This window comes from Ochlerotatus camptorhynchus, unplaced genomic scaffold (assembly GCF_037179485.1).
Source record: "Ochlerotatus camptorhynchus isolate MF236.1 unplaced genomic scaffold, CSIRO-AGI_Acam_v1.1 ptg000498l, whole genome shotgun sequence".
Lineage (NCBI taxonomy): Eukaryota > Metazoa > Arthropoda > Insecta > Diptera > Culicidae > Ochlerotatus > Ochlerotatus camptorhynchus.
The window spans coordinates 576,626-594,250 of record NW_027040983.1 but is presented as its reverse complement, the minus strand read 5'-3'; the positions used below and the strand labels follow the sequence as shown (position 1 = coordinate 594,250).

The following is a 17,625-nucleotide window of genomic DNA, read 5'->3' as shown; positions in this document are numbered from 1 at the left end:
TCCTTAAAAAAAAAGCTTGGTACATGTCGCGCTGCGTTGCGGAAAATAGACATAGTTTTCTATAGATAACGTTATATAGCGAATTCGTTTATTATTCCTGGATCAGGTATCAAGATTGGGTCTGCTTGCTTTCTGACAAACGTCAGTTTGCTTGTTTGTTTTTAAAACCTGGCTCAGTTTGAGGTTCGCACTGACAAAAAGTTCGGTTTCGCACTGGGTTTGAGTTTCAACCCCGATAATAAACGAATTCGCTAATAGTTCGACAGTGAGCATGCATAAGGGCGTATACGCAATGCTCGATTCTCTTCATCGATTTTCTCTTTGCATTGCTATAGCTAAGTGAAACAATTGTATAATAATATATTGTAATGCAGAGTTGTAACAGGTTGTATTGGCTATCAAAAGCAACAGCAAACGCACCTAGAAATGTTAAATCTAGCGAGCTATTAACAAAAGAGAAAATCAACGAAGAGAATCGATCATCGCGTTTACGCCTTTATGCATGATCACTGTCGAGTTAAGCATGATGAACACGCTATTTCAAAACTACCCAAATTTGGGTAGAATTCACCCAGATCGGTCAAAACTGAACCAACCCAAAAATGGGTAAACTATGTTGGAAGTGACAAGTTGACAAATGAACCTTTCAAATAGACCAATCTACAATGATCGATTCTCTCTTTCATAACTCGGCTCCAAAAACATGTTCAGCTGTTCTTATCGTCCAATACGCTTAATAATACTTTCTTTTAACAGACGATGTATTTAATAGCCCTAAATATGAATGCAGCCAAGTTATTAACGAAAGAGAGAGTCCATGAAGAGAATCGATCAATGTAGATTGGTCTGTTTAAAAGGTGACGCGAGAAATTTGGCTGCACTCAAGCTAAGGGGAAGAGGAAACAACTGGCTTCTTTTTGTCTATGACGTGTTCTTCTTCTCTCGCGGAAACGACCGTGCAAAAACTATTTCGCAGTCAGCGACGCAGTCGACTGTCAAAATACAAGAAAATAGATTCCCTGTCGTAAAAATTCTCGCGTTTCTATACGTTCACCCGACCAATCAGACGCTGGTTCGCGTTTGACAGAACATTGGTTCAAAAAAGCCCCCCAAGTCCATTCTATGTGCGCGAGTACTGATGGTCCGAAAGTGAGGATAACAACAACAAACCAACATTTTTGGCTGGAGCGGAAGTGAGGATAACCAAGTTCGCACTTGAAAATGGGATTACGCAAGTGTGCGTGTTATAAACGTCAGAAAGTTAAATTGCCTCCGGTTCCTCTTAGCACTCGAGTTGTTCGCAGCTGACAGGCGTTGCAGTCCAATGAGATACAGAGAGTCACTAATTGCTCGTATCGTACAATGGTTTCACTCACACAACTTAGCCGATTGCGTCACCTCGGTAATCCAGCTCATTGTTTGCAGTCCTGTGCTTGACAAGGTCCGTTTGGCTTAATTACACTTGTAGAAGGCTGATAATACGAACAAAGACCTGGAGGTCTTTTGGAATGATGATGAAACACTTATGGCGGTAAGCTCCATCGAGGATAATACGCGATTTAATCCAGATTTTCAAAAATCTAGATTAAATTTCAATACCCCATTCGGAAAAAACTTAGAGAGCACGCAGCCATTCTCTCTCGCATCGTAGAAAATACCAAGGTGTGAGTGTATTCAGTTAGTAGGCGGAAGAAGAGTACTAGACCAATAATTTAAATAGGCGGAACAACCAAACATAAACAATGCCTTTAAACGCTAATTTCTCGCGAATCAAAACTCACCTACGGAAAATAACACTACCATTCGATAAAAGAGTTTGCTCTTTCAGATGGTGGTGTTAGATGGCGTGGATGTGTTTTAATTCTCGAGAAATTTGCGTTCAAAGCCATTTCTTACGTTTGGTTGTTCCGCTTATTTCAGTTGTTGGTCTAGATACTCTACTCATAGCTGCTTTAGGATCTGCCGTCGACGTTGGAGGAAGCCGTCTTCGATAACCTACTTCTATCTTATTGAACGAAGGCAGTGCAATTTGAAGAAAAACATACCCGCAATGCATTCCAGGACGATGATGCTATCCAAGAAACATAAAACTCTGGAGTGGTTGGTGAGGTGTGACTAACTTTGATCATGCCGATGTGTTTTAGGTTGCTGGGTAAAGTCTAGATAGAGCTGGAATTGAGGCGTAACAGCTTTTGTAAACAATGACTTCTCTCGATAATTTCTAAAAAGTCAAGGCTCGCCCATGCAAACCATCATCTTCATCGGATAGGGGAAGACTTACCCTACCCGATGGTTTTGTTGGTTTGCGTGGGCGTGCCTTGAATTCCTAGAAATCATCGCGAGAAGTTATTGTTTTCAAAAACTCTTACGCTGATGCTGTACTGTGGATTGATCACGAATCACGCATAATCCGACGAATCGCGAATGTGATATCGAACTTGTTAGTGTTTGTCGTGGACTTGAGGGTGAGTATTTTGGACTGGTCGTCAAATCACTGGCTCACGTTGAAGAGTACGCAGGAGAGGCACCACGTGACAGCGTAGGACTGTTCCATTAATAAGAGTGAGATGCTCTATAAATGATCTAGATGGAACATTTACGCCAGGATCTTCAAGCCCTCCCGGACCATCAGAGTCCCGACATTTACCGTCATCTATGGAGCATCTCAGTCTTATTAATCGAACAGGTTTGCACTGTCAGGTGGCACTACTCTTGCGTACTTCTCAACCAGCGATATGCCTACCAGTCCAAAACACTCACCCTTAAGTCACTAACAAGTCCTCACTCTTAAGTCTAACAATCCAATGAAAAGTTTAGAGAACTTCTGACGAAAGGTTCGGAAAACTTCCAAAGTCCTAGAAGTTCAGAGATCTTCCGACGAGCAGTTCAGAGAACTTCCGATGAGAAGTTCAGAGAACTTCCAACAAGAAATTCACAGAACTTCCTTGAATTTCCTACGAAAATTTTAGATAGCTTCCAACGAGACGTCCAGAGAACTTCCGATAAGAAGTTCGCAGAACTTTTGAAAAATATTTCACAGAACTTCCCCGAAGTTCAAAGAATTTTTAGCGAAAATTTAACAGAACTTTATTAAAGTTCCCTGAAAGTATTTCCGTCGAGAAGTTTAAAGATCTTCCAACGACAAGTTCAGCAAATTTCCGATGAGATGTTCATTGAACTTCAGACGCGAAGTTCAGCGATCTTCCGACAAAAAGTTTCCAGAGCTTCCAGCGCAAAATTCCCAGAACTTCATTAAATTTCCCTAACGTTCACATACGAGCATTAAAGTTCCCTGAAGTTAGAACTGTAAGTACAGCGAACTGCCATAGAGAAGTTTAGAGAACTTTCAACAAGAGGTTCAGAGATCTTCCGACAAGAAGTTCACAGAACCTCCTGGAAGTTCCACCGAAAAGTTTAGATAACTTGCAACGAGAGGTTCAGGTTCAGAGAACTGAAGTTCTTTCGATAAGAAGTACACAGAACTTTTGACGAAAATTTCACAAAATTCAGTAAAATTTCCTGAAGATCCGACAATAAGTTCAGAGTACTGCCAATGAGATGCTAAAAGAACTGCCAAACAGAGGTTCTGAAAACTTCCGAAGATAAGTTCAGAGATCTTGCAACTAGAAGTCCAGAGATTTTCTGAGAAGTCCAGCGAAACTCTAATTAAAAGTTCTGAGAACTTCTGACGAGGAATTCAGAGCAGAAATTCTCTGGACATTCTGGACTCTGGATATTCATAGTACGTCCGACAAGAAGTTCACAAAGTATCCGAAGAGAAGTTCACAGAACTTCCGAGAAGAGGTCCAGATGACTTCCGAAGGAAAGTTCAGAGAACTTCCTAGGAGAAGATCAGAGAACTTCCGGCGAAAAGTTCAAAGATCTTCCACTGAGAAGTTTAACAGGCGGTGGGGTAATAAGGGAAATTCCAAGAACTTCCATAAAATTTCGGGAACTTCAAGGAAGCTTTGAGCAGTTCCAGGCTGTTCCATCGGCTTCAGGGAAACTGCTAAGAGCTTCAGGAATATCTTGAGAATTTCAGGGAAGTTAAGAAAAATTCAAATAAGTTCAGAGCTTCCAGCACAAAATTCACAGAACTTCATTAAATTTCCCTAACGTTCACAGACGAGCATTAAAGTTCCCTGAAGTTAGAACTGTAAGTACAGCGAACTGCCATAGAGAAGTTTAGAGAACTTTCAACAAGAGGTTCAGAGATCTTCCGACAAGAAGTCCACAGAACTTCCTGGAAGTTCCACCGAAAAGTTTAGATAATTTGCGACGAGAGGTTCAGAGAACTTCCGACGACAAGTTCAGAGAGAAGTTCACAGAACTTAATTTAAATTCCCTGAAGTTCTTCCGACGAGTAAAATTTCTTGAAGTTCCGACGAAAAGTTCAGAGTACTGCCGATGAGATGTTCAAAGAATTGCCAAAAAGAGGTTCTGAAAACTTCCGAAGATAAGTTCAGAGATCTTCCAACGAGAAGTCCAGAGAATTTCCGAGGAGAAGTCCAGAGAAACTCTGATGAAAAGTTCTGAGAACTTCTGAGTTCTGACGAGGAACTCAGAGAATTTCCGACAAGAAGCTCTTAGTACTTCGGACAATATTATTATCTGACATTCATAAAACTCCCGACGAGAAGTTCACAAAACATCCGAAGAGAAGTTCACAGAACTTCCGAGAAGAGGTCCAGAGCACTTCCGAAGGGAAGTTCAGAGAACTGTCAAGGAGTGGTTCAGAGAACTTTCTAGGAGAAGATCAGAGAATTCCACTGAGAAGTTCAACAGGCGGTGGGGTAATAAGGGGAATTCCAAGAACTTCTATAAAATTGCGTGAACTTTAGGGAAGCCTTGAGCAGTTCCAGGGTGTTCCATCGGTTTCAGGGAAACTGCTAAGAACTTCAGGAATATCTTGGGAATTTCAGGGAAGTTAAGAAACTTCAAATAAGTTCAGAGAACTTGAACAAAATTGTGGAAACGTTGAATAAATTCCAAAAACCTTACGGGAAGCTCAGAGACCTTAACCTTCCTAGTGCATTGAGGTCATTTTTGGGCTGGAAACACCGTGTGATTTTTTCCTAATGCATTAAGGGCAGTTTCAATAACTTCAAATAACTTCAGGAAATTCCAGACTTTCTGGAAATTTAAAGATGAAAAGCTCCGGAAATCTCAAGAAAGTCCAGGCATTTTCAAGGAAAGTTAGTAGTTGTTCCAATAGCTTCAGAAGAATCAGGAAGATCAGAGATCCTCCGGGCAGTTCGGTTAACTTCAAGAAAATTGCAGGAATTTTACAGAAGTTTCAATAAACTCAGAGAATTTCCGAAGAATCTGAGTTATATGTTGTATGTTGGTATTTTTGGCAGTTTCATTGTTTACAGGTATGTTTTTAGTAGTTCAAGGAAGATTGGCGAACTTCAGAGCAGTTTCTGAGGAATTTTGAAAAAATCCAACAATTTCAGGAATGTTCCAAAAAACAGGAGAATGGCGTAGTCTTCAGAACAGACCATGAATATCAGGAAAATAGTTGGAACGATAGAGAAGTTCCAAGAACTTCTTCAAAATTTAGAGAACTTCATGGAAATGCGATAAATTTAGAGAAGTCTAGAGATTTTAAGGAAAGCCCCATGAGCTTAAAAGAAGTTTCGAAAACTACAGGAAAAACTAACTTCAAGACCGTTCAATTGACATCAGCAAAATTGTGGGAACTTTTGAAAAGTTCAAAGAAATACACTGATCTTCCGGGCAGCTCCAATAACTTCCGAGAATCACATAAGCTCCAGAAAAGTATTTCAGGGAACTTAAATCATCTTGAAGCATTAGTAATTTGTTTCGGCATTTAAGGCTTCAAGAAAAGGTGCTGATTACGATGATAAACGCCAACGTTTCGATTCAGGGATGGGGATCTTTATCGGGGCTGGGTTTAGTTTTAGATCGTAAAGCGTTTTATGCTACAAGAAAGAGCAGCCATTTGATATAGTTTTGTTTGTTAAGATTGAGCTTTAATCTATATTGATTGATTATTTATATGTATAATCACGAATCAGCCCGGGAATATCAATAACAAAAAAAAATTACCGCCCGAATAGGGACTTGAACCCTAGACCGTTGGATTAAAAGTCCAACGCTCTACCGACTGAGCTACCCGGGCTTGAGAAATGATGGGACAAACAACCAATATCTTGAATTGCTTTCTCCAGTAGCAACCCACGGTCGTCAATTGATGGTGGAAACCGCGATAGAAACAAACGTGGCATAAAGAGCGAGAGCGCGCGCATGCGCAGTACAGACGAAGGAAGGGAACTCACGCTCACCCCATCCGGAGTCTGAATATACCGGAGTCGAGAGCGTCGAGAGAGAGAGAGAGCTAGCAGACAACAGTGGAGTGGTGAACTTGTGCGGCTCACTGCAGTGAGCAGTGAGACATTGGGTGAGTAATGAAGACTGAAGGTGCATACAGCTTGTACCATAATGCATAAGGTTGAGTGGTCGCGTGAATGACTTCTTTGTAGGAGGTATAGTTATAAATGCTTGTCCTGGAAGCCTGGTCATGGGAGTTTGGGGGCTGGTACTGCAGTACACTATGTTACCGTTATTTTAGATTTAAGGTTAGTCGATTCAGCCTTATTAATTACAAAATGTGTTCGTGTGAAATTCGAAGGGTATTCACATTCAGCAAAAATAATCTCCGCCCGAATAGGGACTTGAACCCTAGACCGTTGGATTAAAAGTCCAACGCTCTACCGACTGAGCTACCCGGGCTTGAAGAAGGTTGTTGCTAAGAGCACTACTGGTTGTGTAAGCGTCATGTTTCGGAAGAATTCAACAGGTGTTGAATCACATGTATTCAACGTCACAGATACGAGGAAAGACCGAATGATAGGCGATAGAGCAGCTTGGTAGGGCAGCGACTATTTTTTTATGCAAATACATAATATTTTTACCTATGTAGACAAATTCTAGTACAAATAAAGTATTTTAATTTTACAGTTTAAATTTCTTGGTCTTATCGATTGTAGCAAACTGTTTTTTTTTTTTAATGAAACAGCACTGTGGCCAACACGAAAACAGCTGTAGGCAGTTCAAACGGTGTAAATGCATGTACGGATATTTTCGACATACAGTTCGTTCGATTAAAGAAGTAACGATTCGACAAATACGTCAGGGAATGGAAGGGAAGGTAGGGTTCAACCCTCCTTCCCCCAGAACCATGAGGCAAATATAAAATTGAGTTGTAATGCAAGACACTTACTCATATGTTCTTGGTGTGGATGAATTCAAGCGATTTATGCTGTATGAAAAAATTCATGAAAAATGTGTTTGCTCTAGATCTCCCGATGAAAATTTTCTGTGTAGTAGGCTCCGGAACGCAGGAAAAAGTATTTTCTTTCATTTCCTGACTGTTTTGGAATACCGACTTATTGTATTTAGTTCACTGTAAGAAACGCACCGTGGAATGTTTAAATTAAGCCGAAAGGAAAGGAGGTTGAATATCCGTTTATATTTTGTTCAGGTAATAAGTTTAGTTTTGGATAGTTAGTTACAAAACGGTTAAATTATGAGCATTTTTGTAACTATACATCCATAAAGTATTAAATCAATTTAACAATTTCATTTTAATATTTTGATTTATCCCGGAATATATTTTTCAATTCGCCCCAAAAGTTTCTTGCGACAATTTCAATTTGAAAGTGTAATCCGACTTCTCCATAATTTCCCCCGATTTCTTCTGACTGCCTTCAAAAGTTTCTTCCGACTACCTTTTGTTTTATTCTGAAAGATTCTTCATTCATCCCCCAGAAGTTTTCTGGATTGAACTTCCTCCGGAAGATTCTTCCAACTTGTCCTGAATATTTTTTTCTGAAATCCCCTGAAAGTGCCTTGAGACTACTTCCGGAATTCAATTCTGACTGTTCCATGAATTTTCCCCGCAACTTTCTTCCATCTTTCCGTGGAAGCTTGTTCCAGTTTTATTAGAATGATTTTTACGACTTTCTCTGGAAGGTTTTTCTGACTTTCCCTGGAACTTTCTGCTGACTTACACCGGAAGATTCCTGCAACTTCTCCATGAAGTTTATTCCGGTTTTTTTTTTCTCCAGACTTCTGAAAGTTTTTTCTGGCTAACACCGACCAATTCCTATGGATTCATCTTTCGAGTTCCACCAGAATTCCTGCTGACTTGCCCCGGAACTAAACTTTTACTGAAAGAGTCTTCCGACTTGCCCCGGAAATGTCTTCCGTCCTGAACGTTTATCTCCCGACAGAGCCGGTCAGCTTCCTTTGGAAGTTTCTACCAACCGCTCCATAGAGTTTCCATCAGCTTGATAGTTTTACATGGAGTTAACTTTCCCAGAATGGTATTTTTAGCATTTAACCGCGAACATTTATAACATTTAGCATTCCTGTTCCCTAGGAAATCAAACTCGCTTCATTAGAATTGGGAAACGTTATTTTTGGTGAAATTAGAGGAAATCGATTCCTAGGATGTCACTGGTATTCCAATAAAAAAATATTTTTTTTAATTGCGTCATTTTTCCAAACCAACAGCATCCCCACCACTAACAATTTGAGCGAGTAATGCTTAAAGTGTTCTACTGAGAATTTCAGGTATGGAGAGAATAAAAAAAAACTGCAAGGGACAGCCCTATGGGGTTGTACGCAATGGTGACGTAGGACTACGTGGTCTCATATAATAAATCTTATTTGTTAACTGTGCAGCAGGAGATTGTGTTTTGTGTTTTGGAATATGAATTTGAGTGGGGTACTCTCTGTTTATACTCTTTAGTATGACGCGATTGACATAGACGGCCCACAGCGACTCACGAAGAGCTACTGATTCCGATCAGCGGTGCGGCTTCTTCCTCCTTCTATGGATGCTCATGTGGGCTGCCGCTCGCTGCTTGCAGGCAGCCTTTCGTTGTGTACTGGAGAACAATGTTCAACGCCACGTGCCGAAAGCACTGCTGCTGCCAGTGATGCCACAAATACAGATGTGTAATCATACAGATTTTTTTTAATATTTTGATACAGGTATCTTTGTAAACAGATTACAGACTTTTGAAAAATATACAGATTTTTGAGATTTTTCAAATAAAGGGAATATATTTTGTATTGTTTTTTGTATTTATTATTTCCGATCAATAATCGTTTCTCCTTTTTGAGTAGCTTGAATTCAATCTGAGCATCACACCCAAATCGTATTTTTCAGTAAATAAATTATTATAGTTTTAGCTTCGAACGGACTTGGAGTCTTTTGAATGGACTTCTGATGTTCAGATGTTCTGGTTTCTCATTGAAAGGGATATTAGTTTCCTTTTCTATTTGTTTAATTAACCATGTCACATGGTGACAGATACGAAGGTTATTTAAATATATTTTTATCAAATCGGTAAACAAGCCATTAAAGAAAACCCACAAAGTGGTTGATTACAGTTTGTGAGTCGCAGAGTCAACTGGATATTTTTATATTTGAAAAGCGTAATTACAGAAATAAAGCTGCATGCAATTCGACTAAACTTCCTGTAAAAGTTCTGTGATATATCCAATGTCCAACTAAGAGGTTTTCGTAATCTCAGACAGTAAAAAATCGAAATCTAGGGAATTGTGATAGTTACTTCATTAACGAAATTTTCAGTCGGAAACAGATTTGTCTCTCACAACTGGATCTTAATGTTTTGCATTTTCAGACAGTAGAAGATATACAAACCACTATAAAAAAATTAAGATTGTAGGATTTCAAGATTTTTAAAATAGAAAAATTCTTTAAAAAGCAAACTTTAGTAATTTTTCATGATTCTAAACATTGAACAAACTTCTTCTGAACCATGCATTTGCTCAATAGAATAGAATTTGCGTAAATCCGCACTGAGACCATAGTACAGAAATTATACAGATTTTTGTCAGCCAGATACAGATTTAAAAAGATTTTTTGCGATGAAAATGCAGATTTAATTTCGATAAAATATGGCATCACTGGCTGCTGCTAATGCTGACGACCGAACACCACCACACACGGTGATTGGAACTGAATCCGATCACTCACCACACGGTGATTGAACAAACACCGTTTGATGAGACCGGATGAAATTCAACTTTGAAATCTGTGTTAGGGAAATCGCTTTTCGAAGGTAATCGGTGATCATTATAATAATCATAGCAACAGTTGTACATTCGTGCAATTTTCAAGAGTGACATTTTGAAAAATGATAAAGTCTTAACTTGAACAGATTCGTAGAAATATTTCTGATCGATTGGTGGTAAAATTACTGCAATTGGTCCAGGGGCAGCTGAGTTATTAACGTTCAAAATCTTTCATAATTTTGTTACATGTTCCATTTTCGGTTTTCACAAAGTGTATAGAAATCACAGACGTAGTCCTACGTCAAAATCAGGAATCATAAGGTTATTGTGAGGAATCCTGAAAGTAATTCTGCAGACATTTTGGGATGATTCTAGTGAACATCTTAAGGAAATCTCTAACCATTCGAAGGAGAGATTCTTAGAAGTTATCTAGTTAATTCATACACTGAATTGTTGAAGACCGATTTTTTCTACAATTGTAGAATTGTTCTTAGTGGAATGCTTTCGAAATAACAAAAACAAGATTATCTTCCATTTAATTCCCCTTAGTGCACTTTTTTTTTGAAATTCGCTCGGCCTTCAACGTTAGCAGTTCAGCTCGTGCCGTGCCTCTGTGTGTGCATTTTTTCTTCCCTGGCTTGCTATGTGCTGGCGTTCCGCCTTCCGGACGACAGGCGCTTGTCGAATTTTGTCATCGTCGTGTTTGTCCGTTGAGGTTGTTTTTCAGAAATGCAATCGCAGTGTGCCGTGGCCGCTATCAGTAGCGAGTGTTTTCGGTCGCTTCTGATTTTGGCGTTTGTCGCGAGTTGATTCGGCTGGTGAGGAGCTGGCGCTGGGTCTTATAGACTGTGTACTGGCAAACTGAAGCCGTTGTGCGATTGATTGGTGATGGAAAGTCTCTGCTGCGATCCCTAGTCGGAACGGCTAGAGTGTGTTTAGTGATTGTTGGGGTTTCCACTGCTGTGTGACGGCAAAAGAGCTGCTTTTAACACCGGTTGAAGAAGTAACGGCAACATATTTATAGGAGTTCTTCGAAATCAGCGTGATGTCATGGATTTCTTTGAATCATTTATTATATGAAACATTAGAACCCGATTGTGGCAAATGGGATGGGGAGAGTGGAAATGCCAACTCCCTGTCTTTAACATTTTGTGAAAAGAGGGTGGGCTCTTCTCCCCACTCATTGGGGCATCCTCCTGTTTGATGACCTGATTTTTTACCGGTTGTATGATCCTGTTGATTTCTATCCAAATATTCTTGGGTTTTAGTAAGTCTTTCTGTCTATTAAGCGTGCACGCATCTCACAACAGCAAAGCAAAAATTGACCTGCATCTTAGATAGAGTCGCCCCCCTCGGGTGACCAGCAATTGCCGATTATAAATTTCCCGGTTTTGTCCCGTTTTAGTTCCCAGAATTTTGGAAATCTTCCCGATTGGGTATATACTTAAGCATAAAACCGAATGCGATTGAGTCAAAGAGGTCTCCAGGTAAAATGAGTCATAATTAAGACAGCAGCAATTGTCCTGGAGTCTAACTTTTCTTCATACAAAATCTTAAAAAAAAATGTTTTAACTACTTTTATAATTCACTCAGAACTCTATACAGAATTTATTTGTAATGTTCTCAAACAGGCCGTCACAATATCAGCTTCAATCGACAAAATCGATGCGACGAAGAGACTGATAACTTTCAGCTAACCGTTGAAGTCAGCTCAACTAGCAATTAAGTCGGCGTCTACAAACCAATTTTCAATCGTTTGTCTCTTTTTCTCCCGTCGTTTCATTTGTCTTTCTTTCAAGCTTCGGTGAAGCGGACGAGTGACAGAGCGCTCGACTTTGATAGTTTCGTCTTTCATGAAACACATCAACCGAGGTTTCATGACGTATATGACGGAAAATGGAAATATATATTTAAAGAATTTCTCACGTGAAAACATCTGAAGATTACACATAACAACAATATGTATTGAATAAAAGTAACGAAAACGGAACGCAACGCATATTAAACAAATTGAAATAACGGTGACAGAGTATTGGTGAAAGGTATTGAAAGCTATAATGAGGTTTGGTTTCAACTCGAAAATCGACGTTGCTTACGTTTCGTATTCAACGAGTGTGTGCTTCTTTTTCATTTTCGTTTCGTGCTGATAGCTAGGCGTAATAGAAATGATGCGTTGTGTGAAAGAAACAAAAATCAAGCTCATTCTAGAGCTTCGAAATTGTTTCGCAATCATTTCCTGAGAATTATTCTTCTTAACTCTTTTCAGAATTCCCTTATAATAAACATGCGATTCCCTTTAATATTCCCTTGTAATTTTCTTCGTAACAGTCCACAATCAAAACATTTTGTGCAGAACAATCCGAAATGTTTTGGAATTCCATGATATTAGAAACACTCTTCGAATACTCTTTTAATGATTCTCCATATCATTCACTGAAGCTTCCTTTCATGATTCTATATCGAAAAAATGACTTGAATTCTTCTTAGAGCTCTCATCTGAAATGTATTGAAATTCAGCTCAGAGTTCTCATCTGAATTCTTATAAACAATCACTTGGAGTTGTCCTCACAAATTATTCTCGAAATTCCCTTGACATTCTTCCAGGAATTCCCATAAAGTTCTCTATAGAATCCACTGTCAATAAAATTTCCTTGGAATTTCCCCCTTAATTATTTAGTCAGGATAGAAAACCACAAAGTTCATCTTGGAATTTCCTAGGAACCCTCATAAGGACCATAGACTAACGCTAAGATCAGGGGGTCCCGAAGAAACATACTCAATTTGTTGGCACAGGAAGTACCAAACCTTCGATCACTAGCTAATTGAAACTCCCCTCTAAACGTAGGAAAATCGACGAACCCCGCGTTAAACTCTGTCACATTTCTAAGGCGAATCAAAACAAACACAGATTCTAGTGCGATAATGGAGAAGCTTATCGATGTACTTTGGACCAATGGATGCAGGTCTCGCTAGTAGAGAAATCGGTCGAAAACTCTTCCGATCACACACGGTTGTCGGAAGCTTCTTGAAAAATGTTGATAACTGAAGCCGCATCGAGAAACGTGGGAGGAAAAGTATGCTTACACCTTACACGGAGAATGTGGTTAATTGCAACGAACCAATTTTATCAAGCAGCGAGAACTTGGAGGGACATTAAAGATAAGGAAAGCCCAACTTAACGAGAACGGTATGTGCTGTTTCGCTTCAATTTCGTAAAACAATATATTTCCTGGACCAATGAATTGAAAAACGTGCTCTTTTCAGATGAAAAGAAGTTCAACCTTGATGCAAAGAACCGGATGTTAAAATGATAGTTTGGAGAGCACTTTCCTTTCAAAGAAAGCATACATTGGCGTGGAATTCAACAGGAATGAAGTCCCAGAATAGTTTGATTGAGCACGATGGATACTGACTTTGTTTTTCAACAAGATAATGCTGCAAATACAGATTTATTTTATTTGGCTGCTGCTAATGCTGACGACCGAACACCACCACACACGGTGATTGAAACTGAAACCGATCAATCACCACACGGTGATTGAATAAACACCGTTTGATGAGACCGGATGAAATTCAACTTTGAAATCTGTGTTAGGGAAATCGCTTTTCGCAGGTAATCGGTGATCATTTTAATAGCAACAGTTGTACATTCGTGCAATTTTCAAGAGTGACATTTTGATAAAGTCTTAACTTGAACAGATGCGTAGAAATATTTCTGATCGATTGGTGATAAAATTATTGCAATTGGTCCAGGGGCAGCTGAGTTATTAACGTTCAAAATCTTTCATAATTTTGTTACAGGTTCCATTTTCGGTTTTCACAAAGTGTACCCCCATATAGAAATCACAGACGTAGTCCTACGTCAAAATCAGGAATCATACGGTTATTGTGAGGAATTCTGAAAGTAATTCTGCAGACATTTTGGGATGATTCTAGTGAACATCTTAAGGAAATCTATAACCATTCGAAGGAGAGATTCTTGGAAGTTATCTAGTTAATTCATACACTGAATTGTTGAAGATCGATTTTTTCTACAATTGTAGAATTGTTCTTAGTGGAATGCTTTCGAAATAACAAAACCAAGATTATCTTCCATTTAATTCCCCTTACAGTTATAGATCCACTAAGTGACGTCAGCAACAAGGAAAATTCTGGTCCAAAATCTTCAAACAAACGGAAGAAAACAGAAAAACGCGTTGAGCTTCGTGAACCAGCCAGCAGCCAACTTGCTCTCCGTGGAGTTTTCTTCAAGCGACGTTTTGTTGGTGAAACTTTGGGAAGTCAATTCTCTTCTGCAACAGTTACCGGGAATTCGGTCCAGGAAATTATGCGAGGTGTTTGGAAGATTTTGCAACCTGTCTTGTGTCGGGCAATCGTATTTGTTGAAAACAACGGTGTGCAGGTTCCGACATGGACTGATAATCATCCTGATTTCAGTGCAATGAGCAAGTTTGTCATAATGCAAGATCAAGCCCAGAAGCGACGTCTTACTATCGATCAAATTGATAGCAAACTACTCGTATCATGGAGAGAGAAGGAAATAAGGATTCACGTGCACATCTATTCAAACGCAGTGTCTTGTAGATCACTTTGGGATTTGGCTGACAAGCAACTAATTCGTTTTCAAAACGCAGATCGTTCAGGAGCACCAAACAATCAGACCTTGACTAACCTGGCAAAGGAACTTCAGGATCTTCATAGACATCATTTCACCGGACATTCAAGTGCCTGGAGGCTCTGGGCTAACTACGTTCACTCGGCTTCTCCACATGAACGAGAACGCCGAATGTCTGAAATGCCTCCGAATTTTTTGCTGAAATTCTTCCGATCGGCGCCATTATCAGAAGCTATTAGAATGGAAACAACCCGGAGTGGGTTGTCTGTAGCAAGCACGATCAACGATGGATTTATGTCTGAACTAGCTGAACTGGAAGCCGAGGACTGATTGAAGTTGGACAAAGAGTAAAACGATGAATCAATGGACTACGGTCTCGTTCAACAATAAATGCCAGCTTAGAATCCGCAATGTCCGAAACTCTACGCCCAGAAGAGTACGAGTTAAGCCACACATTAGCAGATCGGATTGTCGACATGCAAGATGTTGATCATGCATAAATACGGATCTGTATTTTTATCATGGTTTTATTACTCCAAATAAACTGTTACATTACTTCACTTACTCACTCATATTAGATTCGAAATTTAGGTTTTCGATGGTTTTAGACAAACCAACTGTAGGATTGAATGTTCCCCCGGGTAGATACCCACAGTGCCGGAAAATTTTAGTACAATCGTAAGAAGAAAATGCTGAGATATGGCTACATGAGATAGATTTTCGTTTCGGTTTTCATTGGACGCCTAACAAATTCACCGCGAAACACCAGTTTTTCTCCTTTAACCCCATAACCACGGTTGCGCAACATATCGCGGTTATCTATAGACACTTCATCTAAAAACACGAGATTGAACGAATCCCAATCTATTTAATTGAGCTCCGAAAAAAAACGAAAGATTTCGTGCTCACTTATTTGGATAGCACGCCGTTCGAGGGCTTTCCATGTCAGACCTTCCGCATGCAAACTTCTGCATATGCTCGCTGCACTTATTGTCACCTGGAAGTTCCGATAGAATAGATTGCTGCATTCATCCAAAAATTATACCGGATTGTTCTGGTACTGCTGTACAATCCAGTATCTGTGCTCTGCTCGGATTTTTTTGTAAATCTTTTTCCGCTGCCTCTCCGTGACCAAGCCATCCTTCTCGTAAGCTAGAATCCAGCTTAAAATTGTAGTTTTACTATTCTTGTAAATCACGGATATATTAGTCCTTGAAATTCTCAGAAAATAGTATCCATATAGGCAGTGGTACTTCGTATTACAGCTGGCTCGCCGACCACGAACGTTTTCCAGAATAACATTAGACATGATCAACTGAAACAGACATATTTATGAATAAAGCAACTTACAACCAATTTAGTATTGAACTGGTCGATCTGTAGATAACGTATTTACTTACCGGCAGGGAGTAAATAAGTATAATTTACGACAAATATTTGAATAAATATTAAGTTCGTAGAAAACATCGTGTTTTGTGACTCGAACAGACAATCAAAAGCCAATGTTTTTGTATTCACTTCGGATAAGCATAACTGTCACATTGACAACTCTATCTGTCATACGCATGGCCCGCACTTATTTCATCCCCGCACTTTCAAAGTGCGGAGTCCAGTAGGGTGCAAAATGCGCAATAACTTCTTTCAAGCAAAATGAATCCTGACAAACTTTTCAGCACTGAAAGAGGAAACATTTCAAAACAAACTACTGTCAAAACATTCCAGATCCGACTGCTAGGAGCACTGCAGTAAAATAAACAGTGTGTCCAGTTATTAAATGACTCAAGCTTTATTTCAGAACATTTTGTAAGACCGGACATGTTGACATATTCTCTGATGAATTCTTCATGAAATTCTGCGAATTTTGAGGTGTCGTAAGAATTGGTTCTTTGGAAGTGATAAATTGGTCCACTTTTCTGGGTTCCCGGAACCTGTTGCAAGATCACCAGATGCGGACATGTTGACATGGTCTCTGATGAATTCTTCATGTAATTCTGTGAATTTTGAGGAGCCGCAAGGCTTGGGTCTATGAAAAAGATAAACTGGTAGCATCTACGTGGCCTCCGGAACCTGGTCCGTGACCGCCAGATGGCCAATGTCGAATTAGACAGTACACATAGTCGCTGATGAATTCTCCGTAAAATTCTGCGAATTTTAAGTTGTCACACGGATTGATTTTATGAACATTATAAATTGGCCACATTTACAGTGCCTCCGGAACCAGTTCCGTAGTCACCGGATAGCCTAACTTTCCCTGGATTCTACCTTTTTAAATGCAATGCAGATGCATTTGACGACCACTATTGTGAAAACACACCCGTTCAAAAGGAGGAAGTACGAGGAAGACTCATTATTTCTATATAACGATGCTCGGCATGAGACTGAGGTAACTAATAATAACAATGACCATACTTTATCAACCGACGTATTTCCAACAATTTCTTCACACAGACAGAATGCGACTGAAATTTTGATTTATTGTCAAAATTTCAATCGCATGAAAAGCCCAGCTAAAATGAAGGAAATTTATCAACATTTATTATGCTCATCCTTTTCGGTCATTCTGGCAACTGAAACAAGCTGGGACGAAAGCGTAAAAAGTGAAGAAATCTTTGGAAATGCCTTTAATGTATTCAGAGACGACAGAAATTTTCATGCAACTCAGAAGAAGTCAGGCGGTGGAGTCCTTATAGCTCTTGCGACCAATTTTAACTCAGAACTCATCATTACACCAAAATTTACAGAATTTGAGCATATTTGGGTGAAATCACACATAGCCGGTGAAACGCACGTGTTCGCCTCAGTGTATTTTCCACCAGACCATGCTCATAAAAGCACTTATGAAGCCTTCTTCCAAAGTGCTGAACAAATTCTATCTGACCTTCCTCCTGAGGTTAAAGTTCACATCTATGGAGACTTTAATCAACGCCATGCTGACT

The 17,625-nt window shown here is 39.5% G+C and overlaps 1 protein-coding gene and 2 non-coding genes across 3 annotated transcripts in view; all 3 read right to left on the bottom strand.

Annotated features, from left to right (window-relative positions):
* The window catches only part of Fim (plastin-2 Fim), a 163,879-nt gene that overhangs the window by 38,790 nt on the left and 107,464 nt on the right, over window positions 1-17,625 (bottom strand). The gene's annotated exons all lie outside the window — the stretch shown is intronic.
* Window positions 6,073-6,145, bottom strand: TRNAK-UUU (transfer RNA lysine (anticodon UUU)). Its single transcript has one exon. It is a non-coding gene; the product is annotated as a tRNA-Lys (tRNA).
* TRNAK-UUU (transfer RNA lysine (anticodon UUU)) lies at window positions 6,684-6,756 on the bottom strand. The gene has a single exon. It is a non-coding gene; the product is annotated as a tRNA-Lys (tRNA).